This window comes from Ahaetulla prasina, chromosome 2 (genome assembly GCF_028640845.1).
Source record: "Ahaetulla prasina isolate Xishuangbanna chromosome 2, ASM2864084v1, whole genome shotgun sequence".
In the NCBI taxonomy this organism is placed as follows: domain Eukaryota; kingdom Metazoa; phylum Chordata; class Lepidosauria; order Squamata; family Colubridae; genus Ahaetulla; species Ahaetulla prasina.
In genome coordinates, this window is record NC_080540.1 from 66,241,180 (window position 1) to 66,255,016 (window position 13,837).

Genomic DNA, 13,837 nt, shown 5'->3' on the forward strand with positions numbered 1-13,837 from the left:
TGGAGACCTCTGCTCCAGACCCAAATCTTGTCTCTCCAATTGGATGCATCCAATTAAAGTTGGATTAAATTAAATTAATCTCTCCAGTTGGATGAGTCCAATTAAATTTAATGCGTCCAATTAAAGTCTTAAAGTTGCCAAGGTTCGAGACCCCTGGTCTGGGGGAAAAGAAAAATCCTACTTTAAAATTGAATGCATAGTGCAGTGATGGCGAATCTTTTAGACAGAGTGCCCAAACTGCATGCGCATGCCCAAACTGAAAAGTGTGCGCGCCTGCAGAAATACATGCACGTGCTGACATGCATGGACATGCACACGCATGTGCAAACATGCACGAACATGTACAAACATGCACACACACACATGCGCAGACTTGTGCACATGTGCAGCAGAGACCTGAAGACCAGCTGGCTGGTGGGAGGTGGGGCACCCTAACAGCGGCAGTGTGGCAAGAAGTGAGATCTTTTTCTTTCGTGAGCTTCTATTTTGTCATTTGCAGGGAAACAGAAGCTCACGAAAGAAACGCCACGGAGATCTGTGATCTGGGGTGACGGCGTACCTGCCAGCAGAGAGGGCTGTGCATACCCACCTCTGGCCTGCATGCCATAAGTTTGCCATCACGGGTATAGTGTGTGTGCATAAACATTTCTGTTGCACAAATAGTTCACTTTCCATGACAGCTTCGTATTTTTCGTAAATGTAATGAATCTTAGTGAAGGGTTTGTTTTTTTGGTTTTTTTTGGGCAAAAAATTATTTCAAATTAGAAATACCCTTTAGTGACTAGTTACTAATTAATCTCCTGAGCAAAACAAAAGCAGCTGCATGAAAATAAATAAAGGCAAACAAATGGGAACATTTCACATGGCCGCTTTAAAAATAAACTTCCCTTTAAATAACTCCCATTTGGAAAGAAATATAATGTTTATTTCTAGGCACTTTTCATTTGTTTTGTATATTCCCTCCTCTCCGCGCTTTCAGTTGGAGTGGGTAGGCTTCTCTGGTGTGATGATCAAAATACACTGACAGCTTATTTGGGGAAATAAGGATGGATAAAATCACAGGTTCCCACAGGAGGCTATTAATAAAACTTTAGTTCTGGTTCCTAAGACAGATGAAAATGACTATTTGATACAAGTAGTCCTTAAATTACACACACAACTGAGCCCAAAATTTCTGTTGTTAAGCGAAATGCTTGTTAAATGAATTTTGCCCCATTTTAGGACCTTTCTTGCCAGAGCTGTTAAGTGAAACACTGCAAGTTAGTAACAAGATTGTTAAGTAAGTCTGGCTTCCCCATTGATTTTGCTGGTCAGAAGTTTGCAACAGAACATTACACCCGCCCACCCACCCACATACACACTGCAACTGTCATAAATATGACTCAGTTGCCTAGTGTCTGCATTTTGATGAAATGAACAGTAGTGAGTTCCTCTTACCTTCGCTATTGGTTTGGAACTGGGAGCGTTCACATGTGGCACTTCTGCACATGCACAGAGCATCTGTGATGACATCCAGGCAGATGGACAGAGTGTCCCGCCGCCACCACTACTGGTTCGCTTCAACTGGTAGAAACCCACCACTGGAAATGACCATGGGGACAACGGTTGTAAATGTGAAAAATGGTCTAAAGTCACTTTTTTCAGTGCCACTGTAACTTCGAATGGTGATGAAAATGAGCTGTTGTAAGTCGAGGACTGTATGTAAGAAATTGGTAAAGATGTATTGCACATGATACCCTTTGCTCATATGGGGTGACAATCAAGTGAAAAGAGAAGGCAATGTGAAAGGCAAAGAGAGGCAGAAGAGAAAAATGTCAGTAGCAGCTGCATGCATCGGCATTGGTCATTTATATATCACAAAAGAAAATACAAATGTATTTGTACAAGTGAGAATACAGGCACCCATAAACTAGCAGTTGCTGATTGTAAATCAGAGATAGGCATTGAGGTATAATTACAGCTTATCTCATAGTAATGGCCAGGTGATGTGGGTAATTGCTCAGTCTGCCATCCAGAGCTGATATGGAACTTCAAAGCTCTTTCTGCTTCATATTCTTTTCTTTTACCTTCATATTCTTTTCTTTTACCTTTCAAGTGGACTTGGATTGGACAGCCTTCAAGCAGAGGTCAGTTCTTTGTAGGTTAGGGCACCTACAACTATAGTTTTAGGTGCCTTCTTGGACCATGCCTGAGCACAGTTAATGGCAAGAGATTATATATGGGTGCTGTCCCATATGTTATGTTATTTTCTCCAGCACATGGGAGCAGCATGAGTTTTTATGTAGGGATATTTTAATGTCTTGTAAATCACTGCATCACAAAAATTGAATTCGTTGTTCCCTGTTAATTATTAGACATGCTATTGCAAAATACCCGAAAACTGAACTTTATTTGAATCAGCAATATTTAACACTATAAAATACACCACCATATCAAAATATCTTTCTCTTTCTTTGTATAAACACACACATCCAAATTTGGCCTTTATTCTTTAGCTATGTAACACATAGATCGTAACAAGATTATCTTCAATTTTAAAAACATTTAGGTAGAAATGCTGAATAATATTTGAAGTTTAACAATGTAATTATGTTCCTTGAAAGATACATTTTTATATATTGCCACATTTTTCTTTTCTTTTTTCTTTTGTTTTCTCTTTCTTCTCTCCTCTGCCTTGTTCTGTTTGCTATTCCCAATGACCTGTTGATGCTCCATTTGTTTCAATCCAATGTACACTCACAAGCGGATTTCTGGGAATCCATAGACATCTTGAAATCAACGCTAATAATTAAAAGATGTGATCATGCTATCAGTTCATGATGAATCATTTTCTGTAGCCTGTCACTATAATAATAATAATAATAATAATAATAATAATAATAATAATAATAATAATAATAATAATAATAATAATAATAATAATAATAATAATAATAAAATAACTATGTTATTGCTGCTAATTTCTTTAACACTGAAATTGGCATTATTTCTCAGCACCTTTCAGTTCCCCCATATTAATATACTTTTGAATTAGAGCAGATTTTTTGCAAGCTTTGGAAGAGAAGGATCCTACTTAGTTAAGAGTAAAATCTGTTTATCTTAACAAAGCTTATCTCTGAGTAAACAGGCATAAAATTAGACTTTAAGACATTTTTATTGATTGATTGATTGATTGATTATATGCTAGCAAGTCATTTTCAACTTCTAGTGATCACATAGGTTGATTTTCTCTATGATGCTCTATCCCTTACCTGTTCTTTGATGACTCCCAACAGGATGCTCATCAGCACTGTGACTCCATCCACCTTACTGCTGGTCATCCTCTTCTCTTTCCCTCTACTCTTTCCCCAACATTAGAGCTTTAGAAACAATTCATTCACATTGTGAGTCTGTGGAGAGGTAATGAAATGAAAAGGTATCAAGACTGAAAAGCAAAAATTGCAAAATGTTTATAAGACTATATGGACCTTATTGATCCAAGCGGCCCACTTTAATTTCTTATCTGTTCCTTATGAACTAAAAAGCTGAAATGTTATGCAATGACATATTTCTGTACTTTAAACATGGGTGAACTTCTAGCCTTTTCCCTGTAGCCTTTTTGTCATGAGAAAGAGTATATAAAACGAAGAGGAGACAAGATTAAAACAGCAATCCATAGCTCTGGAAAAGATTCAGTAGGGTCTGAATTTAAACTGTTGCTTGGATCCAGACTGAAATTAGGAAAATTAGGCCTTTGTTTTCCTATAATTTAGCATGCTGCCAACAAAAATAGCCACAACACTTTGGTTTTCAGCAGAATATAATGCCATTCGCTGAAGGGATGAGAATGAAACATTCTACATTTCCAAATAATTAGTGTCTAAATATTCAAGCCAGGTTTCAAAGCCTTCAGAATTTTGCTGCATGGGACAGAGTAAGGTAACATTTGTAGTGATAGTAATCCTGTGCCAAGCAAATGGTTTTTTGTGCAGGGATCGGTAAGAAATAATGATCCTTTTTACTAAATGCCAGGGAGCCATGTTACTGCCTTCTCAAGTACTCAAATCTCTGAAAAGATTCTTCATCAAAATCAGAAAGATTTGGGACCCACTTGCTCCATTTTGAGAGAATGACTGCCTGTTGCAAATTACTGTGTTATTTTTCAGAATCTGAAACCATGATGGCTGAGGAATTCTAGGAGTTAAAATCCACCCATCCAAAAGCGGCTGAAGTTGACAGGCACTGGTTTGGACCCAAAGACAAAATTCTTTAACGTTTGACTGTGTCAGCAGTAACAACACTTTCTCCTTCAGACAATGTCCAGAAAGAAAAAAAAAAACAATGGCACCATATCAAAAGTTAGAATGTCCAAATCTTCTGTTTTTCCCATCAGCATTAAGGTAAATTTATCCATTCTTTGGGAATACGGAATGTGTGCTTGCTGGTTTCACATGCCAGGAGTTGCCATCCTACTCCTAACATTTCTGGGTCCTTTTGCAGTAATTTCCACGCCATATTTTAAACATCAGGATTCTCAACGTTGTTACAGTACAGGACTGAATTCATATTTCCCTACACTACAATCATTTCTTTGATTTTGGCTTGGTGATGGAATCCATGGGAGTAACAAAAAACAAACAAACAAACAAACAAAGATGGTGATCACTTCTACACAAAGGAGCAGAATTTTCACTGCAAAGCCACCACTGCCATCTTCACTTTTTTTAAATTTCTTACATGGACACCACTGGATGCTACTATGAGTTTTATTTATTTATTTATTTTTATTTATTAATTTGTCAAACATGTACAAGATAGCAGGTATAAATATGAACATGGACATGAACACAGGAAATGAATACAAATAAATGGGGACAGTCGAACAGGGACCTTAGGCACGCTGGTGCGCTTATGCACGCCCCCTTTATGTACCTCTTAGGAATGGGGTGACGTCCATGGTAGACAGTTTAAAGTTGAAGCTGTGAGGGTTTGAGGATGTAACAATGGAGTCAGGTAGAGCATTCCAGGTGTTGACCACTCTATTGCTGAAGTCGTATTTTCTGCAATCGAGTTTGCAGTGGTTTACCTTGAGTTTGTATCGATTGTTTGCCTGTGTATTATTGAGGTTGAAGCTGAAGAAATAGTTGACAGATAAGACATTGAAGCAGACAATTTTGTGTACTAAGCTTAGATCAGACCACAAGCTGTGCAGTTCCAGATTGTCCAAGCCCAAAATTTCAAGCCTGGTGGCATAAGGGATTCTATTGTGATTAGAGGAGTGGAGTACTCTTCTCATGAAATACCTCTGGACCCACTCAATTTATTAATGTCTGATATACAGTGTGGATTCAGGCAGATGAGCTGTATTTGAGAATTGGTCTGGCAAAGGTTTTGTATGCCCTAGTTAACAATACAATGTTACCAGAGAAGAAGCTTCACAAAATTAAGCTAACAATTCTTAATGCCTTTTTGGCAAATGCTGTTACACTGAGCTCTGGGGCTTAGAGTGTTTGAGATGAGTACTCCTAGGTCCTTGATAGAGTTAGATTGATGTTTTAAAGGTGTGCACACTTCAGGGGCATGGTGGTTCAGGGGCTAAGTCATTGAGCTTGTCAAGCGATAGGTTGGCAGTTCAGTGGTTCGAATCCCAAGTGCTGCATAACAGGGTGAGCTCCCGTTATTTGTCCCAGCTTCTGCCAACCTAGCAGTTCTAAAGCACATAAAAATGCAAGTAAAAAAATAGGGACCACCTTTGTTGGGAAGGTAACATAGTTCCATGCGCCTTTGGCATTTAGTCATGCCAGCCACATGACCATGGAGACGTCTTCAGACAGTAGCTCTTCAGCTTTGAAATGGAGATGAGCACCGCCCTCTAGAGTCAGAAATGACTAGCACATATGTGCGAGGCGAACCTTTACCTTTACAGTTCATTTGGGTTATAACTTATTCTTGTTTATAGACCTTGACTACCTGCTAAACTTACTTTCTAAGCTAAACTCCTAAGCAATCTACAGAGGCACATTACAGCATAACTGAAAAAGAAAGGAAAGGGATTGACCAGCTAAGAGCACAAATTGTTCATTAAGACCAAGACCAAGTCACACAATGCATTTTAACTGAGAAGCAAAGAAATAAAAGTAAACAAATAAAGATGGTTTGATTGATTTTAACTTAACAACAACAACAACAACAACAACAACAACAGAGTTGGAAGGGACCTTGGAGGCCTTCTAGTCCAACCCCCTGCCCAGGCAGGAAACCCTACGCCATCTCAGACAGATGGTTATCCAACATTTTCTTAAAAATTTCCAGTGTTGGAGCATCACAAACTTCTGGAGGCAAGTTGTTCCATTGATTACTTATTCTAACTGTCAGGAAATTTCTCCTTAGTTCTTATCCTACATTATCCTACTTATCCTACAATAATACACCAAATTTTATCTCATTAAAAACAAGTTTAGAAAACATTGTTAGCAAAATCTGTGAACCCAGTTTGGTTCCAGCTTGTTCTTTTTTTAATTTTGAAGATGTAAGTAGTAGCTGCCCAAATTGCATAATAAATCAGATAACACCCCAACAATATTGCCTGTCAACAAAAATTATGTTCATAAACTAACGTTCATAAACTAACATATCAAACAATATATATCCAAAGCTCACTAATCACATATGCACCTCTGAAGATGGAATCCTTGATTGTCCTGCCTCAACATCCAGAGAATAAACATTTCCTGAAGGGTGACAGATGGCTAATAGCTTTTTTTAACATGCATTTCTTCATTGATCCCTCTCTTCTTTATGCTTTTTCCTGGAATTGAAATCTCTAAATGGATGTATTCTATATCATCTGAATTCTTTTCTTTCAAACACAAGTAAGACACTGCAGAAGGCTTTATTATAGGTACCCTCACAGTAGAAGAAAAAAAAAAGTGGCTTGTCATCCAGATGGTTTTGAATGCAGGCAATGTTTTGTTTGTCTTCACAACTGGACACTGGCACTATGTGTGTGCGCGTTGTTCGCTTTTAATAAAGAAAGATGTCAGCAAGCTGGAAAAGCAATACTGACACTGCATACTTTTAGGTAAACATGTTATCTAACCTATCAAAGCATTAAAAACAACAACAGCATGCCTTTGATAGAGACATTTCCAGTTGTTTTTTTTAAAAAGAAACATTTCAATATACTGCATTTATTGGATAGTAATATTGACTTTCTCATATGAGCCTTCGGTATCAGACTCCAATTCATTTTGATGCATCGACAATCAGCCTGATGGAGCAAAGAAAAATCCATCTTCGCATCATAAACAATGCTGCCTATATTTAGAGAAGTATATTTATTAATTTCTTTATGACAGATGTATCATATTTAAGCACCTCTCTCTCTCTCTCTCTCTCCCACTCCCTCTCTTCCTCTTTCCCTCCCTCCATCTGTGTGTGTGTGTGTGTGTGTGTGTGTGTGTTACATCTAACTAGTGAAAATAAATTATTTTATACTCTGCAACATAATTTACTTTTGAAGACCCTTTCTTTCTGTTCCCTCTCTCCTCCCTCCACCCCTCTTGGATCTCCCTTGTTGCTACAACACCCAAATCTGTCCCAAATGTGAAGTGCAAACACATCCCAAATCGTAGATGTGTTTGCCCTTCAAACAAAATTTTAAATCCCAAGTTATATATGCAGTTGGATGCACAGAAAACTCTTGGATCTGGCAGAGATTTGGGCTGATATTGAACATAAGGCACGGCTCACTAGCTTGCAATCATAGTAGTGCTAAAACAGTTCTGAAAGGCTGACTTGTAGCTGATAAGCAAACAAGCTATGATTGAAAGATTTATTCCTTATTTCCGACTTCACTTCTAAATCTGTATGGTTTCACTGTGTGATTTTCTTATATTTGCTAATTATAAAATTTCAGAACTAAAATACGTCTCAAGATACTCTAGCAAGCCTAGGAACTCTGATTGAAATGTAATAATTGAGTTTTTCAATGTCTGCCAACAAAATAATTGTAAAACCTCAGTAATTTCTGGTATTTCAGGGATGTCTGGTGGAATTAATTACCTTTCAGGAGCATAATAAAGTTTCAGGATTTGCATATTGAAGAGGACAAAAGCTGCTACTCAGGCGACACAAACTGAATTAATTTATAGCCCCTAAGAACTATTTATGATTCACAACATTTTTTTCTAGATTACAATTTTAACATTTTATTTTTTAAATCCCATCATGGGAACTTCCAACGGAAGATTGAAGATGGTTCTGCAAAAATTGGAGCCGACAACTGAGATGGAATGAAAAACCATTGAGTTTGACCAGCTCTTTGTAATTCCTCTCCAGACAAAGTGAGGACTTGAGATTGCCGACAAGTTGCTCCATACTTCTGCTCCTCATGAGGAGTCCCCATGACAGTAGTCTCCAGTGGGTTGAGCTCTGGGAGGCTAGGGAATAGCCAACTTGCTTAAACCATGGTCAGTGCCTCTGAAAGGACATTAAGTTTGCATATTTACTTTTTAAATCATTTTTGGAAATAATGCTTGCTAACAGCTGGCCAGTTATTAGAAAACTTTGGATATACAAGTTTTATGGCACTGGGTGAATGTCCTTCTTTCAATCTTTAGCAAAAGTCTTAACTGCAAGTTTAAAAACTTTACAAAAATTAATAAACAACAAAAAGGTGATTAAATCTTTCATTTTAGAAAAGCTCTAAGGATTCAGATAAATTTGAAATAAGATTTTGGAATTACTTATAAAAAAATCCCTTCCATGGAAAAATGCATTGGTTTTGATTTAAAAAAAGCATAGTAAGATAAGACTTTAAAAAAAATAAGACACTAGAGGGAATCAGAAAGAACTAAACATTATAATTAAAGGAGGAGAACACTCAAATTTGACTTACAATTATAGAGTGAAACAAAATATTTTAACATTGGACATACAGTAGAAGTCTCATTTAATATCTATACTTTTTTCAAGAATTAATCCATACCTTCAATATTATTTATGTATTTTTAAAAATATCCTGAAAAATCAGCCTGAATTTATCATTCAGATCTTTCCTTAATATGCAAAACTTTTGTGTGCAACTTCCCCTAAGGTATATAGTTTTATGAATGTGAATTTCACCATCGGTTATTTTTTAAAAAAGGAATTCCCTTGATGTACATAAAAAAAGATTAGTAATCCCAATATTTTCCTAAACTATACGTATACACCTGCAATTTTCTGAACTCAGAAACTCAGCTTGGATCCATCACATCTCAGCTGTGGATTCATCTTTTAGAAGTAATTCCCTTCCTTTTGTTTTGTATAGAAAATGATTGGCAGCCATGACTTTATTCAGCTGTACCGGAGCCCATTTCTGTGGATTGTACAAAATAGCTCATGTTGATTTCTTTTATGTTCCACTACAATCCATTGCAATCAACTGTCAGAAGTAACTGTAGACACTTGTCAAGGTGAAAGTCTTTTCCATCACTAACTAGCTGATCTTTATAACTGGAAAAGCTACAGACTGGATCACAATCCAGTGTGCACAACCCGTGCTAGGATATGTTACTATGGATCGATCTTGTTAAGAAAAACAGCATTTTTCCCCCAGATCCTCTTTAGATGGCTCCTTTGTTATTGAAACTGAAGATTCATAATAATCATACAATTTGTCCATTGAAGGACTTTCAGAAGCTTTCCAAGTTCCTGTTAATCAAAGAATTCATTCAGTGTGCATTTAAGCTTCAAAGCTAGGTCACTGGCAATTGTATTCTCTCTGGAAAATACTGACTCTTTAGCATTCTCTACTAACTTTTAGTGATAGCCTTATCACGATAGTTTCTTGATAGATTTTGAGAATTGGGCAAGTACTTTTAAATTTAAACAGCACTTCATATTGTTTCATTTATGGTATTGCTAGTGGAATATATGGTTTTCAGGCATGTTTTTCAAACTTGGCAACTGTAACAGAGGTGGGTTTCAGCAGGTTCTGACCAGTTCTGGAGAACCAGTAGCGGAAATTTTGAATAGTTTGGAGAACCGGAAGTAAAAATTCTGACTGGCTCAGCCCCATCTATTCTTTGCCTCCCAAGTCCCAGCTGATCGGGAGGAAATGGGGATTTTGCAGTAACCTTCCCTTGCCACGCCTACCAAGGCACGCTCACCAAGCCATGCCACACCCACCAAGCCACGCCCACAGAACCGGTAGTAAAAAAAATTGAAACCCACCACTGAACTGTAAGATGTGAGGACTTCAATGCCCAAAATTCCCAACCAATACGTGTCTAGGGCATGAAAATGGCTTTAAGAATACATGTTAGAATAGAATATAGAATAGAATTCTTTATTGGCCAAGTGTGATTGGACACACAAGGAATTTGTCTTGGTGCATATGCTCTCAGTGTACATAAAAGAAAAGATAGCTTCATCAAGAATCATAAGGTACAACACTTAATGATAGTTATAGGGAAACAGTCAATGTAAATCTTAAGGATACCAATGTTAAGAATAGAATAGAATAGAATAGAATAGAATAGAATAGAATTTTTATTGGCCAAGTGTGATTGGACACACAAGGAATTTGTCTTGGTGCATATGCTCTCAGTGTACTATATATGCTGAATTCCACTAGCTTAACATGAATGTTTAGTCAGAAATGGACTCTACTAAAACTAGTTGTTGTTTTTGTATGTTACTGCATACTTTATGTTAAAGTGTTGTGTTAGGTTCGGGCAAAGAAGAGGCAGGAGACGATACAAGTGACAACAGCTCTTTAGTTTATTGTGATCCCAGCGGAGAACAACAGGCAAAAACCCCTCTTTAAATAGTAATTTGGCTGAGGCATCAGCCAATCAGCAACGTGCATTTTCCCGCCCAAATTTCCCTCCTAAAATTGAAATAAATTACACTCCTCCCCTCCCAGAACACATTTTACCATATTTACATAATTTTTGCATAACATTTGCATGTTATTTTTCCACGTAGTCACGCAGGTAGACAGGGCGTCTCCTAACTCTTTCTGACCTGCGCAATTCATTCCCTGGGAGTGAGTCGAGCTGGTCGGAGGGACTGTTTGTTCCTCCCAGCTCCTCCTCTGGGCCCTCCGGCCCTGGATTATTGGCAGAGTCGTCCCTGCAGTCCTCTGAAGGAGCCAGTTGGCGTCGCTGGACTTCCTCAGACTCAGCTAAGTCCTCCGATCGCCTCGGGGTTGAGTTAGCTGTTGGTTCAAATATTTGGTAATCAGGGTCTGGCTGTTTGGTTTCTGGATCGTTTTATATTCTTTTTCATAATTGATCTATGTGGCATCTCCACACTCGGCCATCCCCCATGTCCACTAAGTACGACTTTGGGCCCGTCACTCCTACAATTGTTCCCCTTAGCCACGCTGGCCCCTCACTATAGTTATGTGCCCATACCGGGTCACCTGTTGTCATTGTTCTGGTTTTTCCCTTCGTGCTTTGGTACCCATCAGGGGAGTATGTTGGGTTTAACCTATCTAGGGGGCACCGGAGTCTTCTACCCATTAATAACTCCGATGGGCTGCGGCTGGTGGTCACACAGGGAGTTCTATGTTGGGCTGTCAGGAAGGTATCAATTTTGGATTGCAATCTCCTGGGCTAATTCTAGATAGCGTTTCCTTGGCACTGCGTACGAAACGTTCTGCAAGTCTGTTCGTCGCCGGGTGGAAAGGTGCCGAGAGGACATGTCAGATGCCCTCTCCTGCCAAGTACCCCTCAAACTGGGTGGCTGTGAATTGTGGGCCATTATCGGACACTATGGTTTCGGGCAACCCGTGTGTCACAAATAGATGCCTCAGAACTGTGATTACAGCTTCCGCTGTTATGGTTTTCATGAGTAAGTTTTCTAACCACTTCGAGTAGGCATCTACCACAATTAAGAAGGTCTGCCCATGGAACGGCCCGGCAAAATCTATGTGGATCCTGGACCAAGGACCCTGGGGTTTCTCCCATTCCCTGATGGGGGCTGTTGGGGGTAGTGGCCTTGATTCCTGACAAGCTTGGCATTTCCCTACCCGGTCGCTAATGTCTTTATCCATTTGTGGCCACCACACATAACTTCTCGCTAGCCTTTTCATCCTCACGGGAGCTACCTGGGGGTCTAAGTTGAATGAGATTGGGGTCCCCACATACTTGCCCAGGCTGTCTTGGAAAACGTCCTCGAATTCCTTCAACAATTTGTCCTTTAGTTTGACTCCATTGCTGTGGATCCCGGTTATGCCCATTCCTAGGGCTCGAAACCAGTCCAGTCCCAGTAAGCTGGGCAGGCTCCCGTCAACAATGGTGATCTGCAGTGTTTTCTTGAATTGTCCATATCTTACTCTGACCGTTGTGGCTCCTTTAACAGGGATCCGGTTTCCCTGATAGTCTTGCACTCTCAGCTTTTGGGGTTGCAGCTGTCGTTTCGCGACTTCTGACAGGTCCCGTGCGATCGTGTCCCAGGACATAATTGTGATTGATGATCCACCTCCATTTTACACTGTACTCCTTCGATGTAGGTCTTTGTGAATATTTTCTTTTCTAGTCGTGTCGATGCGTGGCCCACTCGCACAGTGGTGTGGTTCGACTTCGCGCCTTTTTTGAACTGGCCAATCCCTGGCCGCTTTGTGGAGCTGGCGCCCTGTTGATTGGCGGGAAGGTTGGGGGGCTCGGCAGGCCTGAGCTATATGTCCTTTCTTTTCACACCGCCGACAAATTGCATCCTTGAACCTGCAATTCTGTCGTTGGTGCTGGCCTCCGCAACTTACGCACTCGTCGCGGTCGCCTCTTTCCGGCCTCCCGGTGTGGAAAACCTCTTCCTCTTCTTCCTCTTCCCAATCTGCCTGGATCTCTTCGCTGTGGACCGGCGTTGCTTTCGCTGAGGGACTTTGTGCGTTCGGCTTCTGTAAGGTTTCCGCCACTTTGGTAGACATCTCGTGTGCCCTGGCCTCATCCAGGGCTATCGCCAGGGTTAGGTTGCTTTTCGACAGCAGCCGCCTCTTTAGTCGGATGTCCCTGACCCCACAAATGAGTTGTTCTAATAAAGTGTCCTCCAAGTCTCTATACTCACAGTGGGTTGCGGCTTTCCTTAATGCAGCCATGTACACGCTTATTGATTCGCCCTCTCGCTGAACTCTTTGTTTTAACTCGAACCGTTGCACAAACTTCGATGGCACCGGCGCGTAGTGTGCTTGTAGCATCGTCTGTAGCGCTGGCCATGACATCGACTGTACAGGCGTTGGTTCCGACAGCGATTCGGCGGTATCGAAGACTTCTGGTCCACAGTGGCTCAGGAAGTAAACGCGCTTCCGATTATCCGATACTCCTTGCAGTTCGTTCGCTTCGAGGAAACACTCGAAGCGAGCCATGTACGACCCCCATTTCTCCTTGGCTGGGTCGAATGGCGCTGGCGGTGTATATTTATTTATTTATTTATTTTTCAAATTTATATACCGCCCTATCTCCCTAAGGACTCAGGGCGGTTCACAGGCAGTTAAAATACATATAAATACAAGTTAAAAACAACAATTAAAAAACTTATTCTATTGCCGAATTTAAAAAACAATATAAATAATAAAAAACCCCTTAAAACCAATAACTTTAAAATCTAATCCAGTCCCGCGCAGATGAATAAGTGCGTTTTAAGCTCGCGACGAAAGGTTCGGAGGTCCGGAAGTTGAGGAAGTCCTGGAGGAGTTCGTTCAGAGGTGGGAGCCCCACAGAAGGCCCTTCCCCTGGGTGTCGCCAGACGGCACTGCCTAGCTGACGGCACCCTGAGGAGTCCCTCTCTGTGAGAGCGCACGGGTCGGTGAGAGGTATTTGGTAGCAGTAGGCGGTCCCGTAAATAGCCCGGCCCTATGCCATGGAGTGCT

General features: G+C 40.2%; 1 long non-coding RNA gene across 2 annotated transcripts in view; it reads right to left on the reverse strand.

Annotated features, from left to right (window-relative positions):
• Positions 1-2,380: 2,380 nt before the first annotated feature.
• LOC131191625 (uncharacterized) overlaps positions 2,381-13,837 on the reverse strand; it is a 40,939-nt gene continuing 29,482 nt past the window's right edge. Inside the window, exons 3-4 of one of the 2 annotated variants that reach the window (XR_009153546.1) lie at positions 3,252-3,389; positions 2,381-2,781 (exon numbers count right to left, since the gene is read on the reverse strand). This is a non-coding gene — a long non-coding RNA (uncharacterized LOC131191625). Of the gene's footprint in view, positions 2,845-3,251; positions 3,390-13,837 lie in introns of both variants that reach the window. The other variant, XR_009153545.1, reaches the window with a different exon arrangement.